This window comes from Polyergus mexicanus, unplaced genomic scaffold (assembly GCF_030449975.1).
Source record: "Polyergus mexicanus isolate NDT 795.1 unplaced genomic scaffold, iyPolMexi1.0 SCAF_16, whole genome shotgun sequence".
Lineage (NCBI taxonomy): Eukaryota > Metazoa > Arthropoda > Insecta > Hymenoptera > Formicidae > Polyergus > Polyergus mexicanus.
In genome coordinates this window covers 6,252,211-6,270,244 of record NW_027223336.1, presented here as the reverse complement: position 1 = coordinate 6,270,244, position 18,034 = coordinate 6,252,211, and the positions used below count along the sequence as shown (strand labels likewise).

Below are 18,034 nucleotides of genomic sequence, written 5' to 3'. Positions count from 1 at the left end.
TGCGTCGTCGTTGCCGTCATCGTGCCGTACGAGCAACGATGCGTCGCGTTGTCGCGGTATCGCGTTTTCGCGTCGTCGCGTCTTCGCGTTGGACTTTTATCTCGTTTTCACGATTGTCACCGAGGATCATACTTTGTTGCCGACTAAATGGGATGTCTCTCAGCGTTGCAATCGTTAATATATTAATACCTATTAATATAATTAATTTTATATCAATATCAGTTAATATTAATTCTATATTAATATTATATATTATATAAATATTTATGTATTAATAAATTTAATATATTAATGTAGGCGCAACGTTAAAACGCCTCAGTATCGCGGCTGAGGTGAATGCCGGCCGCGTAGCAACGTATGTTCGTGCATAGTATAGATGCATGTTCGCGCGGTTAATCTTGAACTTCGGTTCGAGAATCGGCTGTTGAGGGCACGTTCTGCTCCGACAAACGGTTCGGCCCGAATCGGTTAGAGTTCGGTCGATCGTTTTGGAATCATCGTTAATGGGTCCCTTCTCTTGTACCGTCTAACAGCACATTGTAGAAATACTAACATGTTTGGCATCTGAGGAGTCGGCTGTTCTAATTAGGTTCGATTTTCGCTCGCTAGAGAAGTTGATCTCCCGCTTTCGAAATGCTAGATTGTTAGCACGTAGAAGGTGGGTATCTTCATTCTCGACCCGTCTATCAGCCTTACGATAAACCCGGCTCAGTCTGTATGATAGAGACTTGGTGGTTCGTATGAAATCGTTCCTAACGATGTTCTAGTCGGCCCTCGATGGGAGCAGGCGCGGGTCAAGAGTCGAGCGAACCCCATTCGCGATTATTCCATCGATCGATTTCGTCTTCTTCCGCTTCCGCTTAACCTTTGCTCGAAGTAATCGGTGAATTCCCGACTTGTCGACTCGAAGTGTGATTCTCACGTGAAGCGGGATTCGATCGTGCCGAAATTCGAAAGTGCGGGAGTGTCGTTCAAAGTATCGCGCGTAAAAGTGCGGAAGTAATCTTTTAATAAAAGTGCGGGAGTGCCGTTTAAGTATCGCGTGTGTAAATCAACCTGAGAGGAGGAGGAGGCCTAGGAGAGGCATCGGGCATCGGTGGAGCAACCCTGTGGTAAGTAAATTGTTATTTGTATATCAATTACTTATTAATTGCATATGTGCAATTTAAATTGAGCAATTAATCGCGTAATTTGATTCTTTATTTGTATGATTTAAACAATAGAGAATTAAAGAAACATATTTTTATATGAAAGCTATAATCTTGTAAAAGTTTTTATTTCTAGATTATAGTTTTTATTCGAAATTATTAGAGTTATTAGTAATGTTTTTTAATTTTCTTTTTTCCAAATTTATAAAATTATTTTATTAATTTGCTTATTATTATATGCAATAAATACAAAATTCAATGCACATAATAAATTTTTAAAAATATTAATTATTTTGAGCGCTGCTACAATTTGGATCTTCTATTTGCATGTTACAGATCAACCCTGACATTCTGAGAGGAGGAGGAGGCCTAGGAGAGGCATCCTGCACCAGCGGAGCAACCCAAGGGTGAGTATTTGTTATTTGTATATCGATTGTTAAAAATTGTGTACGCGCATTAATTCAGTCTCATTATTTGAATGAATTAAACAAGAGAAAATTAGAAAAAAAGACTTTTACGTAAGTTCGATATATTCCATTATTAAAAAAAAGTACTAATACTTTTACATAAGTCCAATAAATTCCATTATCAAAAAAAGTAGTCTAAAATTTATAAAATTGTTTTGTATTTATGTATTTGCTTCTTATCGTACGCATCGGATACAAAATTCAGCACGTAAAATAATAATTTTTTGAAATATTAATTATATTTTGGACGCTGATATAATTTGGACTTTATATTTATATGTTACAGACAACGTAGCCTCAAGACCAACAACTCCGCTATTGCGCATCAGTGTCGGTGAGTGAAACTTAATTTTATTTCGAGGTAACGGATTAGTAGATTTGTAGATTGTAGATGCGAATGTAGATTGTAGATCGTAGATAGATCCGTTGCCTCAAAATGGATGGGCTAGATTAAATAAAATAACTTTCCCTAGATTTCAATATGCATTAAAATATATTATATACACGTACAATTTAAGATATAGATTAAAATAAAAATTTGAAAAAAATATAAAATATTTTTTTCGATTGATAAATTTTATTCAATTTGTTTAATGAAGAAGGCGCTACTAATTTTATTAATTGTATGAAATAGTAATTTTCATGTTGCGCCGATTTTATTCTAATTTTTCATAGCCCATTCATCTATGTTATCACATCAATTAAAGTTTTGCTTTAATTGATATAAAGCCAAATTATTGATCTGTTAAATTATTTAAAATATAAATGTGTTTTATTGATTTTATTTTAATATAAATTATATATTATTATAAATAATATTATATTATTATAAGAATTTCAATCAATTAATTTTGATAATTTGGCATTATATTAATTAAAGTAAAATTATATTAAAACGATGCATGACAAACGGTCGTAATATCTCACGACCGTAAATCAGCGTAAAATTACGCTTATATCAGCGATAATAATTAGCCGGCAGCGGAAGGAATTTTTCTCCTTCATTGCTCTCTGATAGAGGTCAAAAATCTCTGGCTAGATGTAGCCAGAATGAACATGGCCAGGATCAAGGTAGGTCCGACTGGCCCAACGGAAGCAACTTAGTTGACCAATATTATGGTCAAAGGGCACAATTTGTATAATTTCAAATAAATTAGAATTATACACACATACTTAGTATTTGAATTGTTGAATGCGCGGCTCAGCCAGGACAGCCTTTTATTGATATAAAGTAATGTATATCGCAGTGTCGAGATAACTAATCAGCATCGCGGAAAAGAAGCAACGATACTTGCGAGTATCGATTTAACATGCCTTTTTTAAGAGTGGGAAAAGAACGGAGAGATTAAAGCGAGAGCCAAAGATGACTTATAAACTCGACGCGTCCAGCGTGCGCACATTGCATACATTAAAGAAAAAAAAAAAAAAAAACGCGTGCCCCCACGGCTTGACGAGGAGTACGCTTCATTGTTTTCGCGAGGCGATAAGGCACGAGGCGAGCAATTTTGAAATCTCACGAAACGACCGAGACCCGACACGGCCATCGTCGTTCGACCCGCGCGGAATGGCGCAGCTGCAGTTGCAACGAATATATCATCCTCGTGTTGCACCACGGGCGACCGCGACCGCGCACCAAAAGGCCGGGTATAACGAAGACAACCTATATTTTCTCCGCCCAGTTCCAAACTCTTAAGGGCAAACGCAATCTCCGGCTGGGTCCTGGCATCAATTATACCTTCCACAAACACGACGTTAAGGGAGGGCACCCTCCGTGTACTCGTCCGTGCCGCGAAGTACGAGACGGCTCGCGAAGATATGTCGGCTCGGGAGCATGTGTTATTAAATTATTCGCGCGTCACTGCGTGCCGCGAAACGGAGATGCGAGGGGGTTCCCCGGCCTGAAAATTATCAGATGCGCTCCCTCCGGGCCAAGAGGCGTTAAGCGGAATTTAAATTGGTGAACATAGAAACGTTCGTGTATAAATGCACGTTGCGTCTTGCGATATTTATTGTGCATCTCGCGTCTATCGATGAAATGTAATAGAATCTATTTATTTTTAGAGATATACTCACATTTATCGAAAATTACTTATTAGTAACTTGAGTTCATGATTATCACATACAATTTCTTTTCTTAATAATTTCGTCTCTTTATTCTATGCTTATATTAGCGGAATGCGTGGCAAAAAACATAAAGTCATCGATGATACGAATAATATAAATCCGCCATAAGCGAGCGTAAGCCTCAAAATAAAGAAATTCGTCGAGAGTATTTACGAGATTGTATTCGACTGTGACCTGGGAAAGGAATCCTCGAAAAATAACGGCTCTCCTTTCTTGCCCGACTCGAGAAATCTCGATGCCGCGATTAAAACTTTAAAAGATCATTTAGTCGGAACAACGTCACGTTAAACTACACGCTGTGAGCCCGAAGAATTCGTTCCTGGTCGATCGCTTGGTCGACGGACTTTTGAGACACGGGTGCGCAAGTCGATTCAAAAATTAATGCCCTGATATATCAAGCCTCTGTAATTATAGAAAAAGACGACTAGTCTCGGTAATTACAGTAAGTTGTAATAATTATAATTATGTATTTCTGAATTATAACTCTAATTATTTTTCAATTAAATACTATAAAAAACATGATGGCTCATATCGTTCGAAAAAAGTAGGAAATAGAATTATAATTAATTTTGGAGTATCTAATATAATAAAAGTAAAAAATCTGCTTCTTATCATCATTATCATCTTTTAACGAGTCTCGTGTGTCTTAGATTGGTGTTTAGATTGTATCATCGAGAATTGCAGCATTCTAATAGCCTACTGTATAACACAGAAGTCTTTGAACTAAAATGTTACGAATTAACATGTTAAAATAGTTCTGAATCAGCAAAATTATTATTATTATTATTATTATTATTATTATTATAAAAGTGCAAAGAATTAAATAAATTTTTGATTAACTTTTTAATATTTGTAGAAATTGATTATAAATAATTTATAGTATAAAACGAAATTTTAAAATAAATATAAAAATTCAAAAGTGTAATACACAAAAGATTAATAAAGGTAAAAATAAATAATTTTGAAATTTCTTAAAATATATTATTTTACGTTATTTATATTTGTAACAACTGGTTTATATAAAATATAATAAATCCTGGAGAACGATATTATATTATTTTAGCTATCGATGTGAATTAAGTATATTAATGTACATATTTTATATATAATATATGTCCCTAAATATAAAAACACTTATGCGCGATTTTATCGCTGATATTTGTCGATACAACAATTTTTTTCTTCACGATCAAGATATAAAATAATGATTTCTTATCATAATAGCGATATTTCTAACATACGAAGGATATATACATCTTTCTACGCTTTTAAATACCCGATATGCTTTTTTATGTTATCTTTTTGAAAGAAAACTTATAGTTGACTCAAATAACTGTTTCGTATATAATAAAAGAATTTTCGTGCATTTTAACTTTGATAATTTATTTCGAAAAATGATCTTTAATTAGATCGTTGCAAAAAAATTAAAAAGAAATATGTAAAAAAGAGAACTGATTACTTTGGATCCTAATAAAATTCGTGTGCATAATAAAGAAAAAAAATGGCAATCGAATTAATATGAAAATAAAACTTTTCCTGTTTTCAATTAAATTTGTATAAGAATATTTTCTTTCTCTCTAGCCATTTCATTCTTCGATATATATATATATATATATATATATATATATATATATATATATATATATATATATTACAAATTATGTTTAAACTATTACAAACTATAATGAAAAAAAGAAAGAATGAATTACTTTTTTGATGTTATTAAAGAAGGGAAAGTAACAAAATCTCACAATGTGAATCCTACTACAGTCATTATTATATCGTAGCTATAGCCTGCTAGTTATTCTTATCGACAATCAGCAATTTTCTTTCCTCACACGAAACGAGGGTACATAAGCACTACACTATTTCAATGTCGTTTCTCTCGATAGAAAATCGAATTCGATCACTTCAAGAGCGAACGGATGATAGCTCGGCAAAATAAATTATTATTCTTCATCAAAAGAAGGAAAGTAAATATAAGATTGTGGATATTGAACGATGCAGATTGAAAGATAACACATAATAGTTATTGTTGAGAAAAACAAGTTTAGATAAATCACAAGAAATATGTAATTTTGATTACGATAGTGGCCTTAGTGATTAAAGCTTAATACGGATATTAGCGACTAAAAAAGCGCATTATAAGGCAATTTCCCTCGGTCTACAGAAAATTACATTTCATGTAAAAGCTATGACAGCGAATTTTCAGATTTAGATAAAGTATAATATAATATTGCTCGATATAATTGAACTGATTATATTTTATGCTTTGCGTAAATAAAGATTAAAATACCATTCTAAGAAAGAAAAATAAGCTTAAAATTTCTAACACTTTTTTCTTCATGGATTATGGATAGTTTTTCCGGTCCCTTGGTATTTCCTCTCTTTGACGTCTCTTAATTGATAAAAATTTACTGAAATTTACTGAATTTTAGTACATTTCATATTGTAATTTCAATATTTAATATTGTCCTGTTTATATAGCCCAAATCCCGGAGAAACGTTGCCTAGTAGTGATACTAATTAAATATCGTTAGCAAATGGTAACTTGTTCGATAAAGGGTTATAATAGGTTCAGATAGAAGGTATAGCGTGCACTGAGAGAGCGACATGAACATTTCACGTAACTTGCAGGCCTCCTATTATTCAATTATGTCTAGAATCGTGCCGTATAGATATAATAACCGTTCCGCGAATGTTTGACATTATGCTTTCATTATATATATATATATATATATATATATATATATATATATATATATATATTTATATTGCAATACGAGAGAGTTTGCTTGTAAAACTTTTTGTTCACGCGACAGGTACAAAGCTACCGACCGAATTCTCTCATCCCTATTCATATACATAATGGACAACTAAACATTTTATCCATTTTTAATTAGATTTTAATAGATTGACACGTGTATAACTGCTGACATAATTACACTACGTTTATTCGAAGTTGTGCCTATGCAAGTAGTGAAAAATCTCTCTCTCACATCCGAACGAGTATGTATCCAATTATAATGATATTATATTGAAATTAATAATATTCTTTGGATGATTTCAAAATAATATAATTATACGGTTCAATTATTCCGTTTATCTATCGCCGCGTGGCCGAATTCGTCGTCGTGTCTCTGTGCGCATGACGTTAGTTAGGCGTCAATAACTAATACGTCAGCGTAACGAGGCCATACGTAATAAGTAATTTTCCCGAGCGACCTGAATAATTCCTGTCCATTATCCAATCATGCGTAAATAGTATTTCCTTTCGCCGGATGTCTTGGAAGTATGATGAAGGGCGTTCATCATCGAGTTTTTTTTTTCTTCGTCCGTCTAGTAATTAGAGCGACCTGGAAGGCATTAGTTTACTGTCGACAGATCTTTTTCCTCTGTCCATGGCACTAATTGAAAATTTAAAGGAAAAACATTAAGGCTACAAATTTCATATTCTAATAATTGGTTTTCGTAGAAAAATTCTTTAGATGCGCATATCTAGTTTATCGGATTAAACAGTACCAAGTATACAATATTTGAGTTTTTACAAATTAAGAATAAAATATATAAAGTACTGCAAAATAGTATTATATTAGTTAATTTGCAAAATGTTGCATTTTTTAATTCTTTTATCAACTCTTTTACAATAAAAATCTATCATATGGCAAACAAATTCTGTTATGTCTTAAATCTAGTGCTTCGACAGGATATACTTTTGTAAAAATATATGTACATGCAATATTGATCTTATATCGTTTTTCCGTTAAAAAAATTTTTTAACGGAAAAATGGCAACCGATGAGACTTTCGTTTTCGCAGCCTATCAAATAAGTTGCCTCGCGAAAGAAATTAATGCCATCATTTTCAGAGCAGCAGTGGCATGATAATAATGTCATTTAATTTTATACATATTTATATTAAATCTAAAATTTACACCCCGCGGTCAACTACAGGCTTATTTTTTTTGAAAATTTAAATAAAAGAAAAAAATATTTTCTTTTCTAGAAAGTAATGTGTCGCATGATGGATCAATAAATGAAATTGAATCCGCATCAAATCTGCAGTCTTGCGGTTACACGTTGCTTTCCGAATGATTCACTATGAAACATTTAGTTATGTAGAGCCCGGTTCGTTCCTGGTATGTTGAGGACTATGTTATTTTATTTTCTTTTGCTCGCTACATATATCCACACTTCGATTTTCTTTTATCCTTGACGAGGATTCGCTCGCTAGGCGAGTTTATTCCGATCAAGGACGAGGTTGCTTACGCAATATTCAGGACACCGTAATTCACTCGCGTGCTGTGCTTGAAATTTCTTTTCTCTGAACGAAGAGACGTTCGTTGAACGGGGAAGGTCAAGTCGTTACCTAGAGATATGGCGATGAAGATAGATCTGGTCTATCGATTGTTCTGATAGATACATCGAAATCCCTTGAACTTTTCCATTGAAGTCTACGTTGCAAAAACTGTAGTAAAAGAAGAACCGTGAAATGAAGAATAAGAGCAATTTAAAAAATTAAAGAGATTATTTGTGAATCCTCTACAATGTATGATTTTTTATAAGATTACTAATGTGTAAAAAATATCAGTGCTGTTGGTATAGGCATAAATTTACTACTTTTTAAATTGAATTTCAAGAAACATTATTCAAATGAGAGAAAAATAGAAAGTTACAGAAAAATATGATTTAATTGAAAATTTGATAATAAATAGTACAATATAATATAATAAACAATAATAAATATTATATTATATATTAAAAATAGCATATGAAAAATACATCAATTTTTTTATTAGAGAATAAATTTTTTTTTAAGTTCTGCATTCATACTATGCAACAAGATCTAATATGATTAGCTAAATATATAATCTTGAATACTTTCAAATAAAGACAAATAGCTAGTTTTCGATGTAAAGTTATATTGTGTCGTGCATCTGTATTTCCTGCGAGGAAATTCGTTACTGCTTTCGGGCCAGAAAAATCTTTGAAGCAGCGTAAAAGGGCGTACGCATGTGTAGTCACACATGAGATACTGGCGCGACAAATCAGAGTTACAGACGGAAAAGCTGCTCCACTGCTCCGTTGCCCGAGTGCGAATGTTTCCGCTACAGACTTTCAAAGACGAACTGCAGGTCGAAGGTGCACAAAAGGAGGGAAGAAAAATCGAAAGAAGATAGAGAGAAAGAGAGAGAAGTGGAAATCGGGGACGAGTGAATAAAACACCGTGTGGAACGTCAACAACGGGGGTGTCTAGGTACTCGAGATACGGCGAGATTGGATTAAAACTCAAAATCGAATTGTCCTCTCTTCTTCCGCGCTCGTTCAAATTTACTTTGCGAACTTTCCATATTCGCGACTCGCCGCGATACGTTTCATTCACGTGGCAGGAGGAATGACGTCTTTACTTTCTTTCGACGGATGTTGAAAACGTTGTCCACACGAGGAAAGACGAACTTTGATTCTTACGATGTAATCCAGTCGAATCCTATTCCCTTCGCGTCTTCAGTCTCGATCACATGACCCACCATGGCGATCAGAATCCCTTTGATGGAATTTTCAAGTCGAATAGGATTCTCCTTTACTTACGTATTCGATCACGGCTCGCCAAGAACTTCCAAAGTTTACCCGGATCAGTGTCCGGCGACGAATAAGATAATATTCGCTGTTAGATACGGAAAGATACTTCATGCTTTTATTAAACGTGACCTTTTACATTGGCGGAATGTAATTCAATTGCGACTGTGCGCAAAGCGACATTTGCTTTGCCTTTTCCGCTGTGATTTAATAATAAAAGAGATTCATAAAAGAGCTAGGAATTGAAGGAAGGACCTTAGTAAATAAAATACGAAAATTAAGTCTCACAAATAAACTCTCTTCAGAAATTTACATATATGTACATATACAAATATTTATTTCTGATTTGAATTTTGTCCTTTCTCATTCAAAAAATTAACGATACTCTCAATTAATGAAGAAGAATAAAATATTAAGCAAGGTATTTGTCCTTCTTTTTCGCGAATAATTAATAAATAATAATAATAATTGCGAATGATTAATAAAAATGTACTTACCGCTTTAATTGCCATAATTCTCCACGTGTCTGATTATCGTATAAATTATCAGCCGACCAGCCTTCGTTACCTTGTAATCCGCTTGATTAATATTTCAAACATTATATGAACGATCGCAAATTGCGTTCCAATTATAATTAATACGGATTTACAATGAAACATTTATAGGTAAACGTAATTTCTCAATAGCTGTAAGATCAAATTTCGATCGATATAGCGATGATAACGAGGTTTAGCAATCTTCTCAAATTGATTATTCTCGACCGATTTTACACTTCAATTCTGTTCGATGGGCGAAACTCGACTGCCATTATCGCTATTGATACTATTGACGATTGATATTGATTAATTACAATTTCTCAATAATGACAGCATTTCGTCACTTCCATTATGCACTTGATCGGAAGTGCATATCATCGAGACGAGAACTCAGCATTCATGTTTCAAATTATTATGATGCAACACCGACATTATGCCCCGCATACACAAAACACAATGAATTGCGCGCAAAGAATAGGCAAGGACGAGTTGTATTTGTTCTTATCTATTATACGACGATATTTATTTCAGAATTTATGAATAATAAAAGTCTCATTAATAAATTTCCTAGTTACATAGATGTATTGACAAAATGAACGAAATAATATTTAACGTCGCGAGAAATCTGATTGTTGCAATTCTAATTTTATCTTTCGTTAATATTCTCTTAAAATTAATATATTAAAGTTATATAATTAGTGATATTAAATATTTTAATAACATAAGGTCTTAAACTAAAACTTCGTTAAATTAATGTGAATGAAATTAGTAAGATTCTATTTGTCTCTATAAAACTTTATCAAAAGATATTTTACTTTTATCTCATTTTTGAAATAAATTTTGTCTATCTCTGTAGCTGCTAAAGAAAGTCGAAAATTTTGTTATATATAGCCGTTTAGCTTTTTTGTGATAAGTAAAGAGAAAAAAATTTGCAAGTTTTTTATAAATAATTTGCCAGAAGGCTTTCGATTTCTTAACGCGTAATGAGATCTAACATTTCAGCATATTAGGTTGATTTAAGAAATAATCTCGCAGTGTTGGAAATTCTCCAAATTAATTTATCTTTATTAATCAGAATCCATAGAAAGTTGAAACGTGCAAGGAAGTTTTTCTTGCATGTGCACCGAACTCGGCTGTTTATTACATATTTATGTAATAAACAGCCGAGTACGAGTCACGAAAATATCAAATATTAAAAGTATTTTATGTAATCGTAATGAGAGTGAGTATTTCGTTATTAACGGCGAGTGTGCGAATAACACGACACCGATAATTTGTCGTCGTTCGACGGTGTTTTCGTTGCACGTAATTATCGAACTTGGAAAGTTTCACCCGTTGAAAACTTCGTTAGGAGATCTTTACTGTAAGAAGCTTTGCGTAAGCTTTTATAAATCCCTGCATTAAATATAATCGGTATATCGACGAGACGGATTAAAGGCTAGTCGCCGCGACGAAAGCCGATAAATTTCTTTCGACAATGGGAATAGTTTTGTAATTAAGCCGTTACTTACCCCCCTCCTCCCTCGGCGACAACTCCGTCTGGCTTGTTTCTTAATTTTCTCGCAAAGAATACTGTCGCCGAACTAAGCGGGAAGTGTGATAAATCGAAAAAGAACAAAACAATGTTTTTTTTTTTTCATATCTTTTTTTATAAAACCAAGTCGTATAGCGCGTACTGATAGATTTTTTTAATGTTAATATACATCGTAGTTTATTCTTGTTTCTTGATCTTCGTAGCATATACCCGCTCGCGACAGACGTTCGGTCCATCTCGTATGTTTGTTCGGGATCGCCGCGCCGAGATTGATCGATCGTCCGTCTTTAGCGCACTGTTGAAAATATGCGATCTGAGCACAAGGTACCGAACGTAGATCGGTAAAGCTATTCGTTCATTCTCGCATTTCGTGTATTTCCTCGTCGCTGAAGTACTTTGATTATTCTCGCCACTCTCTGCTTCTACCTTTCTCTTTCCCTCGCTTTCTCTCTCTCTCTCTCTCTCTCTCTCTTTCTTTATGCTATCTCTCACATGCACACACGCACACAAACACAAACATTTTACCTCTCTTACCGTACATATCTTTTCCCTTATTTCCTCTGCTTCCCATTCCATCTGTTATTTTAATCGTCAATGAGAAAGAGTATGCGAATACTCGCTCGGAGAGAAATGTTGTGTTAAAAAAAGAATTATAATAATAATAATAATAATAATAATAATTTGTTTTATTTAACGCATCGGTCATTCTTAGTCGGATTTTTCTCTATCGGTTTAACGCCTTAAAACTTTATTACGCAGTATTACAACGATTCCGCCTCTTCTCGTTGGTCAATTTATTTCATCTTTCTTCTCTTTAGTACATAATAAACTTATACGAGTAGTAAATAGAGAATATTACGCCTTAATAGGGTCGATTTTTATTAGATACAAAAATTATTATCGTTATTGCGGACCAATGTTTGTGTTACAAGTATATTATAACGCGCACATCATTACAATGTACAACATTATTTCTCGCGCGTTCCCTTTTCCTTTTTCTTTTTCGCCATACATGATTTCTCTTATTTTTCCCTTACCTTTCTTATCCGCGTTTTGCGAATTTATCGATTCTTTTTCACGATTTCCTTCCGCGATTTCCTGTCGGACGCTGTCCACGCTCCGATGACATTTACATCCGCGTTTATGACGCGCGAGAAAAATTCAAATTATCTTTAGATACCGCAAACATAGTCCTGTTCTTATCGCGAGAAGAGTGAACGGATGTCGGGAGATCCGCGCAAATCAGTCTTCGGCGATTCAAATGTCACATTTTATTCTCACCATTTTCGAACTAATCAATCATTTTCGACATTCTCGTTGCATATCTTGCAAAATATCGCGTAGTGCAAATTTGTTGTGTGATTTTTCCCCTTTTACGTAACTCATAAATAATGATGAAAAGACAACCGCTGGCACTCTTTATGACGTTTGTCACGAATTTACCATTAAATTTTAACTGCGTTAGCTCTCGTGAGTAGACCGCCGTAAAAATTTATGTGACATGGAAAGAGGAAAATTTTTTTCACGCTTGATTCATCGCCGTTCTTCGCACGATGTGAAAAGAATATTTTACATATGATTCTTGACGTTACGATAATTCTCGGTTGCATACGCGTGATTGCGACTGTGCGCGAGTCGAATTTCGCGAATAATCGTAAAATCAAGTGGTAAAAGGCCTCGGGAGGCCAAACTTGCTGCACAGTGGAAGATGCGCGCAAGTTTTTCATTATAAATGGGAGTGTGCGAGAAGACTGTTGGAAAGTTTCGCGAAAACGATTTATCGTCAAAGTGGATAAAAGCTTTAACGCGTTACTATCGCAAGGATTTCGCACAATTCCTTGACGTCGTAAATTGGCCTTCCGATCGCTCCAGGGCACAACTAAATTCGTTGTGTAAGACAGAATTCTTCCTTCAATAAATACGTCCGTACCAGCGGTAATAAACATGCTTAAGAGAAAATGTAAAAGGAACGAAAATTCCATTTCTCATAACAACGTGATTTAAATTGCGTCGCGTTTTTCGATTTATCATCTTTCTTTGTACCAAGACAAGACTATTCCTTTACAATCGTTTCTTCCATTATGTATTCGCTCTCATCGTTTCGTTCGCATTAACAACTGTAAACATATTCCTTTTTAAAATGCCAAAAACACGTTGAAAATGTACGGGAGTTTTTAAATAATCGTCTCTTAAAGACAGAATCTGGGATCAATGTATTAACACTGACAAGTATTTCAATTATAAGTAATAATATTATGAAACAATAAAATCTCACTGAGAATATTTTTCAGTAAAAACCTACTGCCATAATCATAAAACAATAAGATGAAAGTACAAAGTGTGAGTGTTTTCACTGAAAATCAATGAAATATTCGCTGATTTTTGATGAAATCTTGTCAATGCTTTTAGCAAAAATTTTACTGATTCAATTTAAGAGCGTATACTTTCTTCTGTAAACGAGAAACATTTCTTTTAAAAATAAACCCCGCTTGTTGACTTGCCAAATTGATGGTAAACCTCCGTTTACCATGCTCACCGGCACATTTAATTAACGGTAACGAGATTTTTTTCAATAAACTGTTATTTATTTAGCGATATATCGAGTATTTTACGAGCGCGGTACAAATTGCCGAGTCCGTTTGTTAGGCGAAAATGCGGCGAGAACGAGAAACTGCGCCGTCCGCTTCTCTTTCTTCTGTTTACTAATGTACGCTCGTGTATCCGTAATTAGTCAGCCGAATATATAGATAGACGAATACATCGCCGAGGAAGGAATGGAAGACTTTTATAGATTAAACTTTTGATATAAAATGAATTTCGCATATCGAGAAAGATGGCGTTTTTATTCGGAAATAGAACGTTAGCACACATTATACATATTACGTACGCGTTAAATATATGTGCAATCGGTATGTACGAGCACATATCTGTGTGTGTGTGTGTGTATAGTACGTATGTCTGCGCATGGCTGTTTTTTATTCCGATGACTTATATGTATGTATAGTGCGCGTATATAATCATAGAAATGATCCAATCGCGTCTAATGAAAAAAAGAGAAAAACGTCAATAATGTTCTCGAACATATTCTCTCTCTTTACTCTCAATCTCTCCTCTTTTTCTTTTTTGGGATGAATTATACATACATACATACATGTAATAGAAATTATTTTTGATCATTGTAGTAATTATTAATCGGAAGCGCGTTGCTTATGCATAAGATGCTTTGTTGTTGCTATTGTTGTTTTTCTTTTCGACGCTTGTTATTTCTCTCCGATCAAATTGAAGAGATATGAGGACGCTCGCGAAAACGTGGCTCTCTTATATGTATATACGATACACATACGAGAGCGTATTCTTCTGACACGGTTATGCGCACGTTTATTTGCGTCTGCACGTTTCGTGAGTGATGTAAATGAGCTACGGACGAAGATAGAGTAGTATTTTTCGTTTTTTTTTTCCCCCACTGCACGGATCCGAGCGTACGCGCGTCGAATAATATTAGAATCATCTCGCTGACAATTCGAAATTGCGCACAGACAGACCATAATCCCTGTATGTAGACTTTTCAATTTAGTTTCACTCCAAGAAGAAAGAACAAAAGAGAGAGAGAGAGAGAGAGAGAGAGAGAGAGAGAGAGAGAGAGAGAGAGAGAGAGAGACAGACAGACAGACAGACAGACAGACAGACATAGAATAAATACATATATCTCTGAAATCGATAATTTTGCAGAAATGCAAGATTTCCAGATATTTTCTGTTGACATCATTTCTGTTCTGAGTTAACGAAGCAACAATTTTTTTGCGTATTCATACACATATATATCTCTTCATCTCTTTTAAAATATGAACGAAATGTAAAAAATATCACACACGCTGTGAAAACTCGAGTACGTATTTTGATTGTTATCACGACAATAAATTAATTACCATAATAAAACAAAGAGAATGAGGTATTGCATGTAGATTTTACATGCGTGTGTGTGTGCATCTATATATATATATATATATATATATATATACATATATGTATATGTATATGTATATGTGTACAGGGTACAAGCGAAGAACTTTTTACAGCTTTTATTTTGTAAATTCCGTTAAATGGAATTCCATTATCCCGTTGTATTAGCAGCTCTAAAATTTGATTTGACCTTTCTGTGTGATTTCGGCGATGCTGTAAACTAATTGTAAGTCTCGCGGCGTAATATAAAACGATTGAAAAACATATACAATTTTACCGCTGCCAGAGGAGCCAGCACGCGTGTGTTGAATATGTTACGAGATGTCGCGACATATCCATGTATCGATATTGCTAATAACACTATTGCGCGCACACACAAATAAAGATTGCGTTTTAATTGAGTAGATGATTGATATTAAAGTTGGCGTCGACAAACACAGCGAGCGGTAACTTGTGAATTAAGAATTAATATTTAATTCCGAGTCTAGATCATCATTAAAATCTCGGTAAACGAGATTTTTAATTTAATGAGCATTCTGACATCTTATTATTTTAGCTGCTCACAGGAGATAATTTTTGTAAAACTTATTGACATTCTTTATCTTACATTTAAATGCAGTTTTCGTTTCTTGCAATGGCATGTAATTTCGAATCACAGGCTTGGATTTCTGCATCTTAATAACGTTACATTGTCATTTTTAGAAACGTACCGCGAATGAGGCAGATATTTAATGTTGCGAATGTGTCGAGAAAAACGTGCGTTCAGTCGTCGTTATTAATGTATGGGGATGTTTACGCGGCATTTACAATGCGAGCGACGTAATTTTCGGATTCGAAATACTCGACAAGAGATTCCGGATGACATGGTGTCGGGCAAAAATGAAGGGTTTCCTAAAACGGTTCTCGTTCCTCCGCGACGAGAACAGATAACGTAATCGTATTTTAATGACAATGTTTCGCAACAAATTTACAGATGGGGGAGGAGCAAGAGCGTAACATAATTTTGCCGTTCTATGCGATTTAAAGAGATACATCCTGGCAAAAAAGGTTAAAGAGATGTAAAGATGCTTGGATAGACATTGGATAGACATCACTTTGTATCGTGCTGTACGGGTCTTCTTTCTCGTGATTGTTCAAGCATTAATCTTTTTGTTAACATGATACTTAGTAGGTACTTAGTGATTTTTATCTGTAATATAGTCAATCTGTGTATGGACACACATGGAATGCTGGATTGTGCGGCGATCATGGAGATCGAGAATTCAAAGATCCCGCGCGGAATACGGCGAGTATCGGCGATATCGACTCATAAATAAAATGATCAGATTTTCCACAGCTTAAAATAATATATACTTTTTCTTTTTCGTATAAAAAAATTAAGTATAATATGAATTAATCACACATTAATAACGAGCATTAACCGTACAGCTAATAAGTAAAAAAGAATATTTTTAGTTATATTAGAATTGAATATAAAAATGTAAGTTTATAATATATAAGGGGGGACTGTTTTTGATTCAATATTATATTGAAAATGGTTTTTAATTTAGTTTGGACATACCCTTCGATTCTTGACAAAAAGTATTTTATTTAAAATACATATTTATTATGTGCTGGTAATTTTTACAAAATTGTTATTAATTAACTTAATGTAGGTGTGTGTATGTGTGTGTTTGTGTGTGTATGTGTAGACACATTTATTTATATGTAGCATGATGATTTTATTCTGAAATAAATCTCATCTGTATGTGAAGTTTTTATTTGAGCGAAATTGCCATTGTTCAAACAAAAGCTTCAAAAGCTGAAATACAGCTATAAAATAAAGCTATTGATGATCAAAGATTTAAGAAGGATTCTCGTGTATTAGAGAAAGTAAGCCTAGGAATATCTAGACAAATTAATTGTTTATTAATTTTAAAAGAAAAGATTAGAGAGAAATTTTCAAATATATGTACCGTACTCTCCGAAATACTAAAGTATTCGGTCGTAAACTAATTATGATTGCATCATAGCGCAATGTTCTCATGACACTACATTATCTTCTTACGGCACATTAACGTTTGTCACGTCGAAAACACGCTATCGTGGAAAGCTTCTAGTAGCGATACTGCCGGTACGATAACTGTTTCCGCACGGTGGAATCGTTGTAACGTCGAGATTGACTAAAGATGAAACACATATTGCTGAAAAGTGCCGATGCTGCGCAGTCGGCGATAAATATAATGCTCGTGAGTCGATACTCGTTAAACGCTCACATCACGATAATCACCTTATTACGCGAGGTGACGACATTTAAGCTACGGTGACGCAAAAAAATGCGTATCCCCGACACAGCGTTTCGGACTTGGAAAGCGCGTTCAGCTTTCCGAGTTTAATCATATTTGAAGTCCGGGTGACACAACATGCTACGTCGCGTGTAAAGCAAAATTCACGAGCGTAGGAAAAAAGATCATAAATCATTAACGAGATTTATTATATTTTGCGATGGTAAAATATATTCGTTAGAGTTTTCTTCGTACGGTATATTTTGTTGCAGTACAGGTTTAACTATGCATGTCGCTTGTTACAACTTGCGTCGTTTGCTTCTCCGCTCGATGATAAATCCCGTGCTATTTTCCACGCGTGTTTTGCCACATGTATTGTACATAAGCGTGATCCGCGTCACGGCAATCGTACCTCTTCTTTTGCAG

General features: G+C 34.3%; 1 long non-coding RNA gene across 1 annotated transcript; it reads left to right on the top strand.

The window, feature by feature from the left end:
- Nucleotides 1-310: 310 nt before the first annotated feature.
- LOC138940237 (uncharacterized) lies at nucleotides 311-2,056 on the top strand. The gene is made up of 3 exons (XR_011447965.1): nucleotides 311-1,112; nucleotides 1,485-1,555; nucleotides 1,902-2,056. It is a non-coding gene; the product is annotated as an uncharacterized lncRNA (long non-coding RNA).
- The last annotated feature ends 15,978 nt before the right edge of the window (nucleotides 2,057-18,034 follow it).